Here is a 23,062-nt window from a genome sequence, read left to right as displayed (position 1 = left end):
ATGCACAAGAACAGCATTTGAGTGGAAAAACATGGTATGATGACAGATGGAATATGTATTGATAATGGATGGGCATGGCATCTCGACATATATGATGAGTAAACTAAGCAGATGGCGGTGCAACAAAGTAGAAGAAATGCAAGACAACATATGCAAGATACCCGCAATCAATAAAACATTGCCAAATTAGAATAGGCACTTTGATGGGTGAACAGGACAGGCCATCTGCCATTGACTCCTCGAGGTTAGAATAGTCATTAGGATCATATTCTGAACAAGAATCAACAGGTGGGGAGCGTATGAGTTTCATTGCATCCAGAATGGCACTCAATGCCTTGGTGCCAATTTTGTAAGTCATTGCAGTGTTTAGCTTCAAGAGTGGACTGCTGCTAGTGCGACACAAAGCAGCTACACAGATCATAGTGTCGATATAACGGGAAAACCTTAAGCATCAGAGTAAAATCAGCAAAGTGGAACTTGCTGGAATATATGTGCTAGTATTGCCGGTACGGCTAGAAAGGCTTCGGATACCAGCTCTCTTCAAGTGAAGGTGCGGTACTGTTAATATCAGTGTAACTCTCAAAGGCGACACAGCTCCCCGCATTTCCTTGCTATTCTTGTAGGATTCAAGTGGGCAGGCCACTACAAATCCTATTCCTATGTTTACAAGATCCTACGAATCAAAGAGGCTCAAAGTGTCCATCACAACCGACCATATAGACCTCTGCACTGCAAATGTCCCTGCTCATCTTCAGTACAAGGAACATATTGTACTACTATCATACTCCCTCCGTTCCAAAATATAAGTCTTGCTAGAGATTTCCACTATGGATCACATACAGATGTATCCAGATACATTTTAGAGTATAGATTCACTCATTTTGCTCCATATGTAGTCCATGGTGGAATCTATACAAAGACTTGTATTTAGGAACGGAGAGAGTGCATATTAAAGAAGAACGGAAGAGGAACATGATAAAGAAGAGCAAGCAGATTTTGGATAATAAAATGTTGGTTGCGCAGTGCCCACACATGATGAACCAGAGCGCATTAAGAATGCAACTCCCAGCTGTCTCTCAACCATTTCAGGCGGTTGGATGAAGATCCTACGTCTCCTAACCCTTCTTCTTCCTCGTCTCTGATTCTTCCCATACAGAACACTGCATAGGCCGCCGGCCGGACCACCGGCCCCCACCGCCTGTGTTCCTCCGCCACCCCCAACCCCCACCCCCGCACCAACCCCCACCCGCGTCGAGTTTTCTTCGTTCGGCTAGGCCCCACAACCACCCGAGCCCCTTCGATCGCACCGGCGAACTCCAGCGAGCTCTGAAAAATTGACTGGCCCAATTTTGAAATTTAGTCTACTGTGATTTAACTAGTGTGGAATATAAAAGGGGAAAACCATAAGCATTGGGAGTATAGTGTTGAGCGTGCCATGGCGGATCTGAAGGTGCAAACCGTACAAAGGCAACTTCGCAACCGAGACAAGAAATCAGAGTAAAGCAGTGGCGATCTATTTTCTTGCTGCGATAAATAAGTTGAACAGATACGAAAGAGTACCGCCTCTCGTGCGGCGCCGTGTACGCATCTGCTGAGAATTTGATGGTGTTGCGGTAGCGATGGCTGTCGGCAGCGTGGAAGCAGATCTAGGAGGGTAGACGGTGGTGGCGGGGCGCGGTGGACGAGACGGTCGTAGGAGCGGCGTCGACAAGGTGGACGACGGCGGGGAAGGGCGCCTTTGTCTCAAATACGAGGAAATTTACAAACTTAGCCCCCGTTTCAAATTTCTACTACATCACAGCAACATTAGTCGGTTGGGGATAGGACGGTAATCTCGCATACACCGAATATTTGCCGACGAGAGTTTGTTTTTGGCACCCACCGTGTATGAATATGAATCGGGGAGGGAGTCGATTTCGGCCGAGGACACACTGTGTTTTGGCGCCCACCATGTATGAATCCGGGTGAGAGGCGGTTATGTCACGTTTGGGTGAAATTACAAACCTACCCCTATCGAAACCTATAGAAATCCAGCAGATAGGCTTTGCGTGGCAGGGATAGGCAGTAGTGATTTCCATCCCGCGGTTACTGCGACTTTCCCCGCTTCGTTCAAATTTTGCAGAGTGCACGTTTACCGTGCCAACTCAATTCGAATCCCATTTGTATTCTATTTTTTCGGGCGGGATCCATTTTCAATTAGAATTACATTCTATATACATCATTTTTTATATATACTTTCAAAAGCACAACAAAGAATTCTGCTCCTTTATATGTATAATATGATTTACAAATACAACGATCTCGAAATCTTAAGGTTGAATTCGAATTTTTTTAACCAAATTATGTTCTACTAAAATGTATGGATCAGTAATATCTACATATTAAATAACATAGATGTGCGTGAATTCATATGAGTATGCATGTTTGATAGATCAATTTTGGTTCGAGTATGGATTACATGTATCATCATCTCGAATTCAAATATTTGAATCCCTTTTTTGTTCACTCCTTTCACGCCCATCTCTCTCGCATGCATGCTCCTTCAGGTAGCTATCACTCTCTTTTCTCCAGCTCACCCGCATGCTCACTTCATGTTTCTCCTATCCTCGCAAACATGGTCTCTCGACATCTCCCTTGAGAAGTGTCACACTCTCCCTATAATTATACATTACACGGTTTACATTATCTCTCACGTCTCTACTGTTCTCTGGTATCACTCGGTACCTAAGCTTTCTTTTTCACCGCCACACACACAGTCTCCACTCGTCTTTCACTTTGTCTTTCTATCTATGGGATTCTCTCACACACCCTATATGTCTCTACATATGACTCATACCACTAAAATTAATCTCTCTCTCTCTCCTGTAGACACAACATTTGTTGCGGTCTCCTTTTCGTCTCCATCCCAGACTGACATTATTCATTTGTTTACCGATCAGACAACCCCGACTACCGTCTCCTCTCTCTCTCACAGACACACACACACAACTCCTGCTTCCACTCCCCTTCCCGACTACCATCTCTCTCTCACACACACAAAACTATCGCTTTCGCACCCCGACTCGTATTTCTCTCACAAACATTTATCGACTAGCTAGCCTCTAGATAGGTTTATACACCCACACACTCGTGCTTCCACAATCACATACATGTCTCTCTCCCGCTCCTTGTATCTATGTAGATTTTTCTTCCCTTCTTGAGACACGCCCTCTTGATCGTGCACAGACGCACTATCGCCTCCTTTTAAGCTGATACCTATCGCACACACACTCCTTGTGTCTTTGTCACACATGCACGCCGTCCTCCTCCACTCTCCCTCTCTGTCACACACACATGGGCTTTTTGCAACAACTAGCAAGATGCCCATGCATTGCACGGAACATCAAGATGCATTTGTATGAGTAGTTTATCTTGTGGGGGAAAAGGATGAACGAGGGAAGGCCTTATTTACAAATGTGGAGAGGGGTGTGGGTATCTTTTCGCAAAATTGCCATAGTTTCCTTCCTATCCGTCAGATATAGATCGAACGGCCTATATTGCAGGATGGCAGGCACACGATCATCGCCGACAATGCTTTTTATAAGAGTAGGGATAAAAAATAGAGTTGGTGATGATGGTGGGCCTGCCATCCTGCAATGTAGGTCATCCAATTTATATCTGACGGATAGGAAGGAAAATATGGCAATTTACCCGCACTCTTCACCACATTTGCAGATAAGGCCTTCCCTCTTTCATCCTTTTCTCCCACAAGATCTTGATGTTCCGTGCAAGGCACGGGCATCTTGCTAGTAAGAGTAGAAATTAGACATATACCACTCTTGAATCTTGAAACCAACAACATTCCTCCCTTATCTCATCAAAACCGCCAAAGGAATATATTTTGAGTGAAACATAACATATTTTTAGTGATATACGTATTTCAAAACTAGACTTTTTTTATCAAATCGGTGAATATGTATTAATCTACTTTGATCGTGTGGCAACGCATTGGCACATTGCTAGTAGTTATTATAATTTTTTGGACACCAGACAAACGGTGGAGTACATATACGAAGAGAAGAGGTGCACGCACGCAGTCGGCCTCTCGCTGTCTCGCACACATGAGTGTTACGTAAAGGCGACGTTAACAAAAAAACCCTAAAACCCTAGGTGCACGATTGCTGCATTCGCGAGTACCGGGTACGTGGTGGAGCACCTTTGTAGGAATAGTCAGCTCGCGTGATAATTTGATCCGTAGGAGTTGATGGTCGGAACCAAAGGTGAACGACTTGGAGCGCAGTGGCTCGCCAGTTGCCACAGATCGAGTAGCCACGTTTAAAATATCGTTTTTTTAGTGGGGTTAAGAGTTTTGATTTTCAGTGGCGCATTATAAGTAGTAAGTAGTTTTTAGAACGATTGGTATGGAGCGAAAATGGAATTCATAGTACTACGTACCTCCTTGGCGTATGGTTGTATGGTTTTTTTTCCGATGGAGGTTGTATGGGTTTATGTTGCGAGATGTTGAACCTGGTAGTTCTAGGGAAAATACTATGGTTTAGATTTAGATGCTGGTTTTCAGTAATGAAAATCGGAAGGGGAAACCCTTCTTTGATTAAAAAAAACTACTACCTCCATTCTGGTTTACTAGTCCCCATCGTACTTTGGGTCAAAGTTTGTCCACGAATTTTACTTGTAAAATGTGAATGGAAAACGAGATTTTTTTATACCCAAACAAAAAAGGACTGGAGGGAGTGATTGCTCTGACACGGACGCGACCTCTCATAGCACAGGCATTGAACCGGCGCGCCGGCCAAGAGGGCCGCACTCGCTGCAGGCCCGGCTGAGCACGCCTCCTCGCCGCGTGCAACCAGCTTAAGACTGCCCCGCCTGCCTTCATTGAATCCACGCATGTGCCGGCAACACGTCCTTCCGCGAGCCGGCAGGCATTTTAGAACACAAAAAATGACTAAAATATAATTAATTTACGCATGGTCTTGACTTGTTGTGCTTGCACTGGTAGCAGGAACTAGTAGAGGATTTTCTTTATTTATAACTCTCCTCACATTTTTTTGGCTCTGAAGTGAATAATGGTTGTGGACATTATGTATGAAAGTGCAGATATCTGTGAACATGAGTTTGATGTGGAAGTTGAACTTGGAATGTCGGGCTTGCGCGTGAACTATACCATGTCCAATGATTCATCTGTTATTGTTTGGAAAGTAATTGTTGTTATTACATGACCCGAAAAAAACATTTTGTGCCACATCAGTAGATGCACGGACATCACAACAGGCATGCTGACTGGATAAACATTTGAACCTAGCTATTATGAAGGAAATTTTGTATTGACAACAGTTTTAGATAGTAGGAGACGCCTAGCCTGCTCTGCCTCTGCTAGCTTATTCCTGGCTTCTTCCATCTCTTCTTTGGCTTGGGTGAAGAGATCATCTGATTGCTCTTTTCGCTTCTTCAGGAACTCAGCTACATTCTCAAGGGCTGCTGCATGCTTTCTTTCAGCCTTTACTAATGCCACGAGGACACGAACAGCTGACGACTCCACCTGGCTTGTGTGTAATCCAGCATCATCTGGGAATTTGCACCTTGTGTCTAGTCCAGCATCATTAGGGAACTAGCACCTTGTGTGTAATCCAGCCTCATTTTGGAAACATGATCTCGAGGTTGACCATACTTCCCTCCTCACAGGAACTGCATCCTGACATGAAGTTACTTCTTTTTTAGATCAATACTCAGAGCAACCTAGATCCATTTAGTAGAAGCCAGATAAACAGAACTCGGAGAAGTGAGTTCAAAAGGAAATAAAAAATAAAAACAGACTACAAGGTGAGAACACCCACTTCCTACATCAAGCTACAAACGAAAGCATTAGGACGATTAAGACTCTTCTTATTACACATCGAAGAACACCACGCTTAAGAGAAACAGAAACTACAACATATACACATCAAAGAACACGAGGCTACACGAAAGTAATTGAAAGGGTGTTACTTACCAAAGCTCGTTTTACAGGTTCGGTGCAGCTCCTCTTTAACTTGCCACGCTCCTTGAAGATATCCCGAATATCCCGTGTTTGGTCTTCATTGCTCCTCTGCATGTTCGCACTCGTGGTTTTAAAATCTCAACATGGCAAGAAAAATATACTACTAGTAATACTCGCGCATCTTGTGGGCAACATTAAAGCACTCATCTGCCATGTTAGAGCATCTCCAACAAAATCGCCATGCGCGGCGCTTTAAAAAAACGTTTACAGTGCTGAGATCGAGAAGTAGATACTAGAGAATAGAGGATAGTTCTAAGCATAGATAGATAAAAAAAGATAATTCAACTACTCCTCATCGTCCGACTCCTCCTCGGTGATGTCCTCCTCCGACGTCTGACTGTAGGCGTGAAGATACCGATCTTGTCGGATTCCCAGGGCGACGCTGCTCCAAGCCTCATGTTGAATTGAGTGTCCGCTTTCCGCCTACGCTTCTCCTCGTGATAGGCGGCTCGCTCCGCCCTCCTCTTATCCCTCTCCGCCCTCCTTTGCGCATAGAACTCGCGCTCTTTGATGATGTCCTGCAGGAAGTGTTGGCGCCACTGGGCCATGGCTTCCTCGTCCATCTTCGCGATGCTGAGACGGTGCTCCCGCCTCCGGTTGTCGCGGCGATCCTCGTCGGTGCTAAGCCGCGGCAGAGGCGCGAGCTCCTGCGCCCGCTCCCGCGTCGGCACGTTGGGGAAGTTCAATGTTCTATGAGGCCACCGAAGGTGCCACACTGCCGCGTCGTACGCGCGGGCGGCCACGTTGGCGGTGTCGAAATTTCCGAGGCCGAGGCGCATCCCGCGGAACCGGATCTCGGCGGAGAAGCCGCCGGAGGGGCGCGCGCGGACGCCGCGGTATCCCCAAGTTTCCCGGCGACGCGGCGGCATGGTGGCGCGGCGGCGGCGAGGCGAAAAAGAGCGGGGAGAGAGCGGTGGCGAGGCACAGAGCGGGGAGAGAGCGGTGGCAAGGCACAGAGCGGTGGGAGGGCGTTGGATTTTATAAAGCGCGCCAGACGCCGCGCGCCAAAACTAGCGCACGCCCGGTCGCTTTTTCCCGCGCGCGCGATCCTTTCCCGACGTCTCTGCTATCTCTACTCTCTTCTCTACTGTTATATTTATTTTATATTTAATATTTATCTCTACTTCCTTTACTGTCTACTTTTTTCTCTATACTTTTTTTCTTGCAATATAGGCCGTCCGATTTATATCTGACAGATAGGAAGGAAACAAATGGGAATTTTGCAAAAAGATACCCATACCCCTCTCCAGATTTGCAAATAAGGCCTTCCCTCGTTCATCCTTTTTTCCCACAAGATAAACTACTCATACAAATGCATCTTGATGCGTGCAACGCATGGGCATCTTGCTAGTTCTAAAAACCTTTCCATCATTTGCCACACTACTGGTTGCAGATGAAAAACCTACCCAAGAAGAGCGCGATACAGGAGCGACGCACAATTACAAGCTGATATTCTGTTGGACAATGGAGGCTATAACCAATTACTTTTACGGGAACAATAGCATCCAGGAAATTTGAAGGGTAGGTATGAACAAAATTGGAACTGCACATGTACTGCTAAGTGATTCAATATACACATTACCAATCGAGGAGGAGAATGATGGTCGCGGCGGCCTCTGTGAGTCATGGTCGGCAACGGAAGTCAGTTCATTGTCCACGACGGTGGTACCTCTGCGCTTGGCGTCTGCTTCCGGGAAGCAGATCCGAGACCGTGGAAGACGATGCCGGGGAAGAGGCTCCGTGTACGACGACGATGGTGGACCGGCTCCAGTGCGGCGTACGAGGTCGTCGATGAGGCAGATGCGCTGCGGTGGACGAGTGAGCCGATGTAAAGGGGAGGAGCACGAAGGCTACGGTGCCGTGGAGAAGTCTATTTTGCGGTGGGGATAGAAAGTGGGGAGTATTCAGGTGTACTACTCTGGGTGCCGGGGTGGGGTTGGCTGGGTAGGGTGAACCTGAAGTTACGAAAACAGCCCCCTACCAAGCGTCATCCGTAGGCCTGTTCCGAAGGCTATGATGGTAACTTCCCACTGCTCGAATAAGGGTCACGGGAGATTTTCCCGCCGACCTCAAAATTTTGTGACACTGGACTCCTCGTGTGGCGTGTTGAGTGATTCGGCTAAGAAACTAGTGAGTAGTAGTAGTAAACTCTGCATATTAGGTTTGACCAAAGTCAAACTTCCTAAAGTTTGACCAAGTTTATAGAAAAATATAAATATTTACCATAACAAATATGTATGATGTGAAAGTACATTCAATAATGAATCTAATGGTATTTATTTGTTATTGTATATGTTAATATTTTTTGTTATAAGCTTTCTGAGAGTTTACAAAACTTGACTTTGACCAATGCTAATACGCGGACTTAAATAAAAACGAAGGGAGTACACATTTGTTTTCTTAGTTTGTAGTGAACTAATCATTTGTTGAAATTGTGAAATAAATATATTAGGCAATTGACTTCGAATGTAATGGTCTATACAATTCAACAGTTACAATCATTGTCTAATCCCAAGATGTATACAACGTCTATAGTACTTCACAACATGCTCAAACTCACATAATCCCAGTCAAATGAGAATCTAAATGCATTTCATAGTTATTACTTTGTAGGATGCAACAAAAACAACCATGACTCTACATCAGCCATTATAGAAGCAACATTTTGACATATCCCAATGTGTGAATGAAACGTGCAGAGAGAGCTTTTGAAGATGGAGCAGATAGGGTGGGAAAGATTGTATGTATGTGGACGAGAGAGTAGGAGACAAACCCAACGAGACAGAGAGAGAGAGATAGAGAGAGAAAGAGAGAGGAAGAAGTTAGGTCTGTGAGAAAGATGGATACATGTAATATACATGAGATGCGTGTGCATCTGGATTCTGTATACGTGGAAGGAGAAGAGATAACATGTTCGATGAGAGAGCTGGAAAAACATGGACGAGAGGGGAAGGATCTCGTGGGTTGAGGGATTGACAATTTTGTGCGGGGGAGAGAGGGATTGGTAATTTTGTGCAAGAGAGAGAGAGAGAGGGTGGGGGGAGGAGTCAATCAGCCATCGTCACATCACCCTACTTCCAAATGACCCCGCATTCTCTAGCGCGGTGTGGTCGCCGTCTTCGATCTGCTCGATGCCCTCTTTGAAGATTGAGGTGTTGTGCATGTTGGGGTGCAAAGAAGCACAAGCGAGAGTGTTCGCCGTATAACCTTGGATGGGGATGAATTGTGTGCTCGGGGGAGTGTGTGTGTGTTGTGCTGCGTGTGTCTCTGTGTCTCTGTGTGTGTGTGTCAGATATTGAGAGAAAACAAACCTAAGGAGAGAAATGGGTATTCACGAAGAGATTGTGTGGGCCTTGAGGTGGGCAGGGGCCGGGTGAGGGTGTCAAAATGTGTGCGTTGATGCATGTGTTGCATGCAACCATGCGAGGGACGGACTGTGACACCCCAAAATTTTGGCCTTGTTTTATTTATTAAAATGTTCCCAGGAAATAAAACTTTTCCAATTGTCAAGTTTTACCTTTTGTGATTTTTGGATTTTTGCATCTAGTGGAGAAAAACCTTCAAAGGTATTGTTGGACTTGAATACTCTCTTTTATAAAACAAATTCTTTATCAGTGGTTTTAAATTTGCAAAAATTTGTGTTCTCAGAACTTTATTCTTATAAAATGATTTCTTTTGCATTTGGAGCCTGTTTGCACTACAACCATTTGACAAATGCATTTAAAATTTCCACCAAAATTTGGGGATGTCATGTGATGGTTCCACAACACTTTTATGCAAAAATACCTTCTGGCCATTGGAGATTTTGAGCTCTACACCAACTTTTCCAATCTGGTCCAGTAGGCACTTTTGCACTACAACCCATTTAAATATTTCTTTAAAAATTCTTCCAAGTGTTTGGAGATGTTATTGGATGCATACATTTCATTTTCAAGCAAAAACCCAGTGGTGTTCTTTGAAAAATTTGAGTGGATCAACCTCTTTTGCATTATGGTCCAATTTGGTGATTTGTACTGCAACCATATTTTTCCTTGCTCTAGTAACCCTGAGCTTTTTCCTACTTGTAGCCCTCCCTACCAAACTCTTAAGTCCAGGAGACTGGGCTCATTGGAGGTTTTGAAGTACATGCTTTAAACCCTTTTTCCTTCTGTCCAAAACTGGAGTTTTGCAAAACTTGCACTGACAAGTTTTTGGTTTTGCCCAAGTGATCTTACCATCATCCCCTACACCTAAAGAGACTCTGATCTGGAGACTTTGGCCACTCCAAGAGTTGCCTGAGTGCACTTGGCATTCTGTCGAACACCTGGTGTGCACAGTCTGTTTTGGCATGAGTTCCTTGTTTGCAGTGTGGACTTGCTCCAAGGACCCAACAACCTTGTCCACTAAGCTCCTAGCCACCCCTACCCTCGTTCTGTTCTTTGCCAGCCTCACCCAAGCTCTCTAGAGAGCGCTGGCATTGCGTCGAAAACCTGCCGTGCATGCTCTGGGCGCGCCCAGAGCGCCCGTTTTGCTCGCGCGCGCACTGAGCCGACACGCCGCACTGCCGCACCCGACGCAACCCGTCCCTGGCCCCTACTCCATCGCTGAACCGCGCACTAGCCACTCCCTGCTCCACGGCATCGCTGGCGCCCTGCAGCACCGCTGGCAGCGCCCTTGGCGGCACGCCGGCGTCGGCAGCGGCCTCTGCCATGTTCGGCACCGCCCAAACCACCCCAGCGCGCCAGCTGCCCTTGGGAATAGCTCGTGCTTATCCTCACACTCGTCGGCACGCGTTCGTCGCCGCCACGGCGCCCTGCAGCTACAGAAACGGCCGTCGCCGTCGATCTTATCTGCAGCCGCCGCGGTCCAACCTCGAGCGCCTATATAAAGGGTCCCCGAGCTCGTTCAAGGCTGCAGGCGACATCAGACCCTCCCCGTAAAGCTTCCCATGCAGTAGATCGACCCGTAGTGGCCATCTTCCTCAGCTCCGGCCAGTTCGGCCGCCGCTAAGCTCCGGTGCGATTCGTCGCAGTCAGCCACCCTTTCGCCGAACCAACGCCGCCAGTAGTTTTCTCTAGTCCATGAGGAACTGCCCAACTACCCAACTTTGGTCGGAGATCACCGGAGCACAATAATCACTTCGCCACCGTAGCCCTCTCCGCCGCGGAGCTCGCTGCCGGCGACTCCTTCCACCTCCGACGACCCAACAACCACCTAGGGGACCGCCTCGGTCGGGCCGTTCCATCCCCGCCCTTGGATGCCCGTGAGGCGCTGCCGTTCGTCGACGGCGATCGCCGGAGCCCCGCTCCCGTCGGGCAGGAGTGAAGAGAAGGAAGGAAGAACGGTCAAACCTGACCAGTGGGCCCTCTGGACCCACTGTCAGTGACCCGCGCGGCCGTCCTCTGTCTGTTTAAGTGAAGGCCCATAACTCCCGAGTGCGTCTACTCTGCTGCGAAAGCGTATTTCCTTCTGAATCGTTTTCTTTTCTGGTTTTATTTAAAAACAGAGTTTGACCAGACTTTGACCAGCTATAACTTTTAAAATAAAACTCCAAATGAGTTGATTCTTTTTCCTACCTCTCTCAAATTTCATCTAGTTTATTTTAAGATTTATTTAAAAAATATTTGAGACAACTTTTGGTACTGTGTTTGAAATATTTGTTATTTGGATATTTTGCAAAATAGGATTTTGGAGAGAAGGGAAAGCTTCCAAAAAGTGCATCCTTTGCATACCCTTGAAGGCAAGCATTTCTGAACTCTGGCATAATATTTTGTTGCGGTGTTCGGATACGATCGCAATACCTTTTTACTTGGAGTATGCGTTGGCTTTATGTATCGATATAGTCTCGTACATGAGTACACTTTGGAGTTGTTTTGTGGTCAGCAATGGATACACTAGTGATTTGGATCATCCTCATGAGCTCCTCATGCATACCGGTAGGAAGCCGGGAAAGTCGTGGTCTTGGGTAGACACGAGCTTGTCCCTAGTCCCTCGTCGAGATGAGTATGTCCGGTATGGCATGGTGAGGCCTGATGAGTGGTGTTTTATTTCACTAGGGGTAATATTGTTGGAGGATGCTTGGACCACCTGAGCCGGTCGTAAGTCGAGTCTTTGTCGGTAGCTTCCCTATTTGTTCGTACTACCACTTGTCCCTGTCGCAGACGGGGTATGGTTCAGTAAGTTGTCAACCCCTACCAAAGCACACACCGTACAGAGAGGCCATAGTGGAAGATACCGGAGGCCTCCGGTAGGCATGCCACTTGGTCAGGGGGCATGGGTGTTTCCGGGTTGGACCGAGAGGGGGGCACCCCCTTAGAGCGCGCGAATAGAAATTTGATCCCATGCTACATCGAGGTTGTAGCCTCCCCACTTAGAGTTTTGCTTGGCAGGTGTCGTGGGTGGTTCCAGACACCGGTGAGTTAAGCTGGTGTGTGCAGGTCAGGCGTGTTTTCAATTAAAAGACCGTAGACGGAATTAGTCCCGACGGACTAAGTAAATTCGTTACTCGTGGGAAAACGGTACTCCCTCTGCAGAGGATATATCCTGTTGGATAGTCATGTTCTTGAGTAAGGACCACAGTCTGAGTTGAATCTAGTAACGGTATTTGGATGGAGAATGATTTAACTAGAACTCAGTAACGGTATTCGGATGGAGACACGGCTAACTAGAGCGTAGTAACGGTATTCGGATGGAGATACGGCTTGACTAAATTATCGGTTTTCGGATGGAGAAACGACTGAACTAAATATTGTTTATGATTATGGCACATATGGATTGTGATCTTTATTATTTTGGACTAACCATTTGCATTACTTATATTATTGCGTATCCCTGGGATGGTTCTACCTCCTGGATATTCACTGTGATTATTTCTTTTATAAGCCCTTTATGTGGTGTCGCCCCGACGCCCGACTGCGGCATTATTATTCTTGCAGTTTCCTCTCGAGGAGTCATTCAGACCCTCGTTTGGCACCAGTATTATTATTCTTGCAGTTTCCTCTCGAGGAGTCATTCACACCCTCGTTTGGCACCAGTATTATTATTCTTGCAGTTTCCTCTCGAGGAGTCATTCAGACCCTCGTTTGGCACCAGTATTACTATTCTTGCAGTTTCCTCTCGAGGAGTCATTCAGACCCTCGTTTGGCACCCAGTACTTTACTTTGGATTATTTATAACCACATGTGTGCATCTTGGTTTTTCGTATATTTCGTGACGGACGTGTGATCACATAATAATCCGGAGCATGTTTTGATATTTTATACCCGTGTTCTTAATGTTTGCGAGTACATTCAAACGTACTCACTGGCTTGTCCCTGGCTATTGTCTTGTCCAGATTCCTTGCTTGGAGATAAGCATCGCGGTGACAAACCTCGGAACCTACGTGTTGACGTTTGCAGCCTCGCGAAGATAGGAGTTATCCTGGTTAGCTGTTCTTGTGGGAAATGGAGTCCCATAGACGCAGATGTACCCAACCGCTTCCGCCCTCAACCACTAGAAACCAAGTGTTGTACTCCTAGGCCTAAATGGTCTTGTACTACATATTTTTGTACCTCGCTTGGAATTCTTGTATCAAGTTGGTGCCACATCAGCTAACAGTAATCCTGGGGCTGGTGGGCACAAGGCCGTTTTTCTGGGAAATTATTATCTCAAAAATCCGGTCGCGACAGACTTGGTATCAGAGCCAGGCTGACCATTGGCTAATCCTATCTTAGCCAGGTCAATAAACCTAGGTTAACCAAACCACCAGACCTTAGCCCAACCCGGTCAAGCTTCCCGCGTAAGGTAGCCCCACAGTGACCCGACGCCCTTTTCGGCGGACGGTGCCCAACCTATCAGCCTAGCCCGTCGATCACGCGCCAGTGACCGACACCCAACCCGTCTCTATCGCAAGCGTGCGGAGGAAGACTCCGTCCCCTTTCCCTATAAAAAGGGCACGCTAGCCACAGCACAGCACAGCCCCTTTCCCCAAACCCAGCCACGATGCCTGGTCCCATTGTTCACAATGAGACCACAGCGACCAACCTTGGAGGTTTTGTGACCGTGCTCGCAAACCTCACCCGCCGTGGCTATGCGTTAGAAGAGCCTCCTGAGTATGTTGTGTACCAGGGACCCATGTACGGTGAGAGCCGTCAGTACTGGGCCACTGTGCACATCTACAGTAGGGGTTTGTCGCCAGAACGCCCCTACAGGTTCACCGGAAGGACAACTTCCTTTGAGCCACAAGCCATCCAACTGGCAGCCCGAGAAGCTATAGTTCAACTCCGGCACTTGTCGCCCAAAGTTAACTGTCGCTCGTTCTACTACTACCCCAGTCGTGACGGGTATGGTAGGCCGCCCCAGGTTGCCAACGGAGACCACGAGACGGATCCAGCACTATTGCACCTGGTGCGCTATGTAAGCGCACTAGAGCAACTGTTCGATCAGGTCACCCTTGACCTGATCACAGCTCGTGGGGAGCTGGTTCGCCGAGCCCCGGCGAGAAGAGAAGCGGAGCCCGATGCCGACAACCCAGTCGTGCTGTTCGGACACCCGATCGATCCCTTGAGGTCTGCGCCAGCCATCAACCAGAGTGCTTTGGTGACCCCAGAAGCGCTTCGTCGCCTTTTGGGAACCCATTCCAACGGGATTGTGGCCAACAACCCCCGCGATGGTCATCACCATTTCCCCGACCCTGCAGCACCTCAGCCTCAGCCAGCAAATCCCGACGGTGAGAACCGTGGAGAAGCATCGGCGTCCGCAAGGCCAGCCCACTTAGACATTAACGTAGTGGACTAAGTCGCTCGAGTTGTATCGAGCCTTAGTTTTCCTACGCTTTGTAATGATGTGGTCTTGTATCGCTTTTATTGCATGCTGTCTGCTTGAGCACCCTTATTGTTGGAGTAGTAGCTATGCATGTGTACGTTACCGTACAGATGCATTTTTAAATTTCGGGCGCAGCTACCAAGACCAACCCCGTCGGCACCCACAGTAATGCGTCACTTTTATGTGATATGTATATCTGTGGCGTTGACCCGAGAATAGGGTCGGCATCCAGTCACCTTTTCTCCAGTGATTAATCCCAGCCCCGGTGCTATATAAAGGCCACTTCGTGACCTTGCCGAGCACCCCTCACCTTTGTGCGCAGCACTCACAGCCATTCCTTGCCATGTCAACCCCCAGTATTTATCTGAGAACCCCAGACGCAACCCCGGGCAGTTTTGTAAAATTATTGTGGGACTTTACCTGCAATACTATGAGTGCCACCCATCCACCCCAGTACGAGTTGCTCAAATCGAGGATCACCCCTTCCACCTCGAAATATTGGGCAGTGGTGCACATCCCCCCCCGCCTACCCAAACCAAGACCCAACGGAAGTCTCCTTCGTGGGGAAATCCATGCCGACTCCGCATATGGCTATAGAAGCTGCTGCGTACGAGGCACTCACTCGTCTTCGATTCGCAGTACCCTATGCCAGCGAGCGAGGGTACTATTATTTTCCGAGTCGTGCAGCACCCGGAGAAGTTGCATCTTTTCCCGGTGGGCGCATTGAGAGAGATCCAGTACTGGCCAACCTTGCCCAGTACGTCATCGCTCAGGAGCATTTAACTCAGCGAGTAATGGGTTATCTCCAGAGCCTCGCTGATTTAAATCCTCGGATCGCCATTGGCAGACCACTGAGGCCTGACCAAGAAGGGTGCATTCATCGACTTGTCAACCCGCTTCCCCTGATAGAAGAGGAGTGTGCCCCAGTGCCAGAGGCATTTTCTCAGGACCCTGTCTTTTTGCCGTTTTCCTTGTAAACGCCTCCGATGTATTTATTGTCCCAGTACCTGTATTTACGTGTTGCAGCATGTTCGTAAAATTTCTGTGCGACGGATCCGATTTTCTTTAGTTCCTGTTTTGTGAGCAGTTTTGCTGCTGTTAGTTTGGTTTTAATTATTTCTTCTCGTAACATGTTTTCAAGGAGATTTCTTCCCCGAGTCACTGCTACGTATATTTTTTTTCACGACATAGATTTTTATTCGCGCAACATCGTAACAGCAAGCTCTCAGCCGCCACCACTCGATCTCGAGCACAAATTACAAATCCTTGAGCACATTTTTGCGCCTATCTAACCACACTCGAGGACACCACAGTCTCAGTGAGGGAGATTTGTGAGTGACCATTCGGGCACGAGTTGCCCCAGCACCCCGACAGCAGTTAGCGCTCGACGCCGCGCCTAATCCACGTGATCGCCGCCACCGCGAAGAGCCAACACTCGAGCGGCAGCATCACGACGATCATCCAGGGCACAGGAGCACGGAGAACCCCAGCAGCACCGCCAAGCCTCCACACACCAGGACCACATACCAGTCCGGCATTGCATCCGCCATTAGAGCCTCGGCTTGAGCTCCTGCTAGCAGCAATGGAGGGGAAAGAAGGAGGAGTAGGAACGAGGCCGGGTGTGAGGAAGAAGAGAGGAGCACCGCGACCGTTTTATAGCCCAAGATCGGTGTACGGTGGGCGAGGTCCACCAGCGCCACTCGTCGCTCGACCGCCGGTGTTCGGAGGAGAGTCCGCTAGCAGTGCCGACAGCGCCCTGGCCCGCGAGGTGAGTGCACGCTGCACCGGCAGCTAGCACGCCGCGCACTACCACGGTACGGCCTCGATGCCCTACGAGCTAGGCATCGCCGGTGGAGGAAGCGCGGGAGAGCGCGTGAGAGAGAAGAGAGAGCCAGAGGTACGAGAAGAGGCCGATAGTGGGCCCTGGGTCCACCTGTCAGCCAAAGAGAGCACTGTGCTCTCGGGTGCGACCAGCGTATTTTAGTAATTTAGAATTTATTCTAAATTACTGTATCCGCGTAGAAATATCTCGTTTTCCCTAACTGTGGATTTTTTTCCACACTACGCCAGTGTACCACCCTGTGGTTTTACATCACTTATTGCCCTCTCACTGTAGCCGTTTTGTTTTTTTTGTGCAATTGAATGATTCCTTTTGATAAAGACAATTTTTGTTCAAAACAGTTTTTAACAAATCTCGAGGACGAGATTTTTCTTAAGGGGGGTAGTGTTGTGACACCCCAAAATTTTGGCCTTGTTTTATTTATTAAAATGTTGCCAGGAAATAAAACTTTTCCAATTGTCAAGTTTTACCTTTTGTGATTTTTGGATTTTTGCATCTAGTGGAGAAAAACCTTCAAAGGTATTGTTGGACTTGAATACTCTCTTTTATAAAACAAATTCTTTATCAGTGGTTTTAAATTTGCAAAAATTTGTGTTCTCAGAACTTTATTCTTATAAAATGATTTCTTTTGCATTTGGAGCCTGTTTGCACTACAACCATTTGACAAATGCATTTAAAATTTCCACCAAAATTTGGGGATGTCATGTGATGGTTCCACAACACTTTTATGCAAAAATACATTCTGGCCATTGGAGATTTTGAGCTCTACACCAACTTTTCCAATCTGGTCCAGTAGGCACTTTTGCACTACAACCCATTTAAATATTTCTTTAAAAATTCTTCCAAGTGTTTGGAGATGTTAGTGGATGCATACATTTCATTTTCAAGCAAAAACCCAGTGGTGTTCTTTGAAAAATTTGAGTGGATCAACCTCTTTTGCATTCTGGTCCAATTTGGTGATTTGTACTGCAACCATATTTTTCCTTGCTCTAGTAACCCTGAGCTTTTTCCTACTTGTAGCCCTCCCTACCAAACTCTTAAGTCCAGGAGATTGGGCTCATTGGAGGTTTTGAAGTACATGCTTTAAACCCTTTTTCCTTCTGTCCAAAACTGGAGTTTTGCAAAACTTGCACTGACAAGTTTCTGGTTTTGCCCAAGTGATCTTACCATCATCCCCTACACCTAAAGAGACTCTGATCTGGAGACTTTGGCCACTCCAAGAGTTTCCTGAGTGCACTTGGCATTCTGTCGAACACCTGGTGTGCACAGTCTGTTTTGGCATGAGTTCCTTGTTTGCAGTGTGGACTTGCTCCAAGGACCCAACAACCTTGTCCACTGAGCTCCTAGCCACCCCTACCCTCATTCTGTTCTTTGCCAGCCTCACCCAAGCTCTCTAGAGAGCGCTGGCATTGCGTCGAACACCTGCCATGCGTGCTCTGGGCGCGCCCAGAGCGCCCGTTTTGCTCGCGCGCGCACTGAGCCGACACGCCGCACTGCCGCACCCGACGCAACCCGTCCCTGGCCCCTACTCCATCGCTAAACCGCGCACTAGCCACTCCCTGCTCCACGGCTTCGCTGGTGCCCTGCAGCACCGCTGGCAGCGCCCTTGGCGGCACGCAGGCGTCGGCAGCGGCCTCTGCCATGTTCGGCACCGCCCAAACCACCCCAGCGCACCAGCTGCCCCTGGGAATAGCTCGTGCTTATCCTGACGCTCGTCGGCACGCGTTCGTCGCCGCCACGGTGCCCTGCAGCTACAGAAACGGCCGTCGCCGGCGATCTTATCTGCAGCCGCCGCGGTCCAACCTCGAGCACCTATATAAAGGGTCCCCGAGCTCGTTCAAGGCTGCAGGCGACATCAGACCCTCCCCGTAAAGCTTCCCATGCAGTAGATCGACCCGTAGTGGCCATCTTCCTCAGCTCCGGCCAGTTCGGCCGCCGCTAAGCTCCAGTGCGATTCGTCGCAGTCAGCCACCCTTTCGCCCAACCAACGCCGCCAGTAGTTTCCTCTAGTCCATGCGGAGCTGCCCAACTACCCAACTTCGGTCGGAGATCACCGGAGCACAATAATCACTTCGCCACCGTAGCCCTCTCCGCCGCGGAGCTCGCCGCCGGCGACTCCTTCCACGTCCGACGACCCAACAACCACCTAGGGGACCGCCCTCGGTCGGGCAGTTCCATCCCCGCCCTTGGATGCTCGTGAGGCGCTGCCGTTCGTCGATAGCGATCGCCGGAGCCCCGCTCCCGTCGGGCAGGAGTGAAGAGAAGGAGGGAAGAACGGTCAAACCTGACCAGTGGGCCCTCTGGACCCACTGTCAGTGACCCGCACGGCCGTCCTCTGTCTGTTTAAGTGAAGGCCCATAACTCCCCAGTGCGTCTCCTCTGCTGCGAAAGCGTATTTCCTTATGAATCGTTTTCTTTTCTGGTTTTATTTAAAAACAGAGTTTGACCAGATTTTGACCAGCTATAACTTTTAAAATAAAACTCCAAATGAGTTGATTCTTTTTCCTACCTCTCTCAAATTTCATCTAGTTTATTTTAAGATTTATTTCAAAAATATTTGAGACACCTTTTGGTACTGTGTTTGAAATATTTGTTATTTGGATATTTTGCAAAATAGGATTTTGGACAGAAGGGAAAGCTTCCAAAAAGTGCATCCTTTGCATACCCTTGAAGGCAAGCATTTCTGAACTCTGGCATAATATTTTGTTGCGGTGTTCGGATACGATCGCAATACGTTTTTACTTGGAGTATGCGTTGGCTTTATGTATCGATATAGTCTCGTACATGAGTACACTTTGGAGTTGTTTTGTGGTCAGCAATGGATACACTAGTGATTTGGATCATCCTCGTGAGCTCCTCATGCATACCGGTAGGAAGCCGGGAAATTCGTGGTCTTGGGTAGACACGAGCTTGTCCCTAGTCCCTCGTCGAGACGAGTATGTCCGGTATGGCATGGTGAGGCCTGATGAGTGGTGTTTTATTTCACTAGGGGTAATATTGTTGGAGGATGCTTGGACCACCTGATCCGGTCGTAAGTCGAGTCTTGGTCGGTAGCTTCCCTATTTATTGGTACTACCACTTGTCGCTGTCGCAGACGGGGTATGGTTCAGTAAGTTGTCAACCCCTACCAAAGCACACACCGTACAGAGAGGCCATAGTGGAAGATACCGGAGGCCTCCGGTAGGCATGCCACTTGGTCAGGGGGCATGGGTGTTTCCGGGTTGGACCGAGAGGGGGGCACCCCCTTAGAGCGCGCGAATAGAAATTTGATCCCATGCTACGTCGAGGTTGTAGCCTCCCCACTTAGAGTTTTGCTTGGCAGGTGTCATGGGTGGTTCCAGACACCGGTGAGTTAAGCTGGTGTGTGCAGGTCAGGCGTGTTTTCAATTAAAAGACCGTAGACGGAATTAGTCCCGACGGACTAAGTAAATCCGTTACTCGTGGGAAAACGGTACTCCCTCTGCAGAGGATATATCCTGTTGGATAGTCATGTTCTTGAGTAAGGACTACAGTCTGAGTTGAATCTAGTAACGATATTTGGATGGAGAACGATTTAACTAGAACTCAGTAACGGTATTCGGATGGAGACACGGCTAACTGGAGCGTAGTAACGGTATTCAGATGGAGATACGGCTTGACTAAATTATCGGTTTTCGGATGGAGAAACGACTGAACTAAATATTGTTTATGATTATGGCACATATGGATTGTGATCTTTATTATTTTGGACTAACCATTTACATTACGTATATTATTGAGTATCCCTGGGATGGTTCTACCTCCTGGATATTCACTGTGATTATTTCTTTTATAAGCCCTTTATGTGGTGTCGCCCCGACGCCCGACTGCGGCATTATTATTCTTGCAGTTTCCTCTCGAGGAGTCATTCAGACCCTCGTTTGGCACCAGTATTATTATTCTTGCAGTTTCCTCTCGAGGAGTCATTCAGACCCTTGTTTGGCACCAGTATTATTATTCTTGCAGTTTCCTCTCGAGGAGTCATTCAGACCCTCGTTTGGCACCAGTATTACTATTCTTGCAGTTTCCTCTCGAGGAGTCATTCAGACCCTCGTTTGGCACCCAGTACTTTACTTTGGATTATTTATAACCACATGTGTGCATCTTGGTTTTTCGTATATTTCGTGACGGACGTGTGATCACATAATAATCCGGAGCATGTTTTGATATTTTATACCCGTGTTCTTAATGTTTGCGAGTACATGCAAACGTACTCACTGGCTTGTCCCTGGCTATTGTCTTGGCCAGATTCCTTGCTTGGAGATAAGCATCGTGGTGACAAACCTCGGAACCTACGTGTTGACGTTTGCAGCCTCGCGAAGATAGAAGTTATCCTGGTCAGCTGTTCTTGTGGGAAATGGAGTCCCATAGACGCAGATGTACCCAACCGCTTCCGCCCTCAACCACTAGAAACCAAGTGTTGTACTCCTAGGCCTAAATGGTCTTGTACTACATATTTTTGTACCTCGCTTGGAATTCTTGTATCAAGTTGGTGCCACATCAGCTAACAGTAATCCTGGGGCAGGTGGGCACAAGGCCGTTTTTCTGGGAAATTATTATCTCAAAAATCCGGTCGCGACACGGACGAATCGAGAGAGATGGTTGTTGTGTTACGGATGCTCCTCTCTCTGTCTCTCTCTCCCTCTGTCTCTCTCTATCTCTCTCTCACACACACACACAAGTAAACTAGAAGACTGTTCTCTCATGTATACACAACGTATCGGCATCTGTCTATGTCTCACTCATGCATGATCATTTGCACATTCACACCTCTCTATGTCTGTATCACATGCACACCGTCTCCACATTGCCCTTCCGCCACAACACACATATGGACACATACACACGTTCTCTCTCAGCCACAAACACAAAATCAGTATTAAAAAAAACTAGGGCGCACCTAAAACGTCCAAATCCAAATAAACACGAACTGGAGCTAAATTCAAATATATGGAAATATTGCAGCGTCAAGAACTTTCACAGGAAAAAAAGTTGAGTAATATTCGAGGATTGTTTTCACACACACAAAAAGGTTCCGTGGATGTCCTTCGAGAGCGACACGGTGACGCACCGTTCGATCGACCGCGCGGCCGCGGTTCACGCGCTTGCACAGGATTCCATATCGTGGCTGTGGTACTAACTAATAAAAGCGCTGCCTAACTCTAATGTTTACGTGTACTAGTACGGTTTTCTTTTAAGTTTGACCAACCTTATATATAAAACTAAAGTAAGCTCCCACACGCGCACTCATCAATATGCCGCCGCCGTTGCGCATGCCGGCGCCCGCCTGCTCCGGCCAACAATTTCTCGCCCATCACCGCCGTGTCGCCGCCATCCCTGTGCCATGAAGCCGAAGGCTCACCCGCTCACGTCGTCTGCAGTCCCTCCTCGCGATGCCGCCGCGCTGCCAAGCACGCGAGCAGCTGGTGGAGCCGTGTCTATGCACGCAGCGTACAAAGAGGAGGACGAGCGCATGCTCCAGCACGCCGGGGAGGAGGAACTAGCGTGTCATTGTCGTCTCCGCCCGCGCGGAGGAGGCGCGCATTGTGGCTGTCACGGCGGAAGCTGGTCGCGCGCACGTCGAGCCCGCAAATCGGGTGCGGACGAGGAATCTACCTTCGAGACCTTGAATGCCACGTGGATCCTGCAATCTGAAGGAGCAATTTGGGTTAGTCGACTCATGTGAGCCGTTTGATGCAACATGGATGGCTAGAAGGGCTTCTTCCACCTCTTCTGCCATCTTCTTCCTTCGCTCTGTCAAACTTCTTTCACAAATCGACTGACCCAAATTATACTACTAGTACGAACGTATTAAGTACAGTAGGAACACGAAGATACGAGTAGTAGTACGAACTGCAAGAAGAACAGTAGTAAGACATAGTACTAGTACTACTGTACGTACTAAAGAGTTCAAATAACGAGAAAGAATATAAACATAGTTCTGCTGGGGCCTCAACACAACACACCCTTGAAAATAAACTAAGCAACTAGTCCGCTTGACACTGCAGTAGAACCAGCATGAGCGACGGCACTGCCACCTACTCGGAGTCCGAGTCCACGTCCTCGACTTCGTCCTTGTCCCTCTTCCTCTTCCTCTTCGCCGACGCTTCTTTGCTTCAACTGGACACTGGGCTCTGCTTCTTCATCCAACCCTTGTAGATATTTAAACAAAGGTAGGCATCCATTCCTGTGTACAGGATGTGATCTTCATCTAATGTCTTCGACTCCCATGCATGATGAAACTCGTGATGAGGTTTCTTCAGTTTAGCGTACGAAGGATCAATCATGGCTGCTGCCAGGGTCAACATTGAAGGTTGAGAGGAGGACACCAGGCTTGCCTTCTGGAGATCGAAGGGCTGGCCTACAAAGAGACCTATCCGACGCAG

This window comes from Triticum aestivum, chromosome 3D (genome assembly GCF_018294505.1).
Source record: "Triticum aestivum cultivar Chinese Spring chromosome 3D, IWGSC CS RefSeq v2.1, whole genome shotgun sequence".
NCBI classification, from domain to species: domain Eukaryota; kingdom Viridiplantae; phylum Streptophyta; class Magnoliopsida; order Poales; family Poaceae; genus Triticum; species Triticum aestivum.
Note: the sequence above shows the minus strand (reverse complement) of the source record.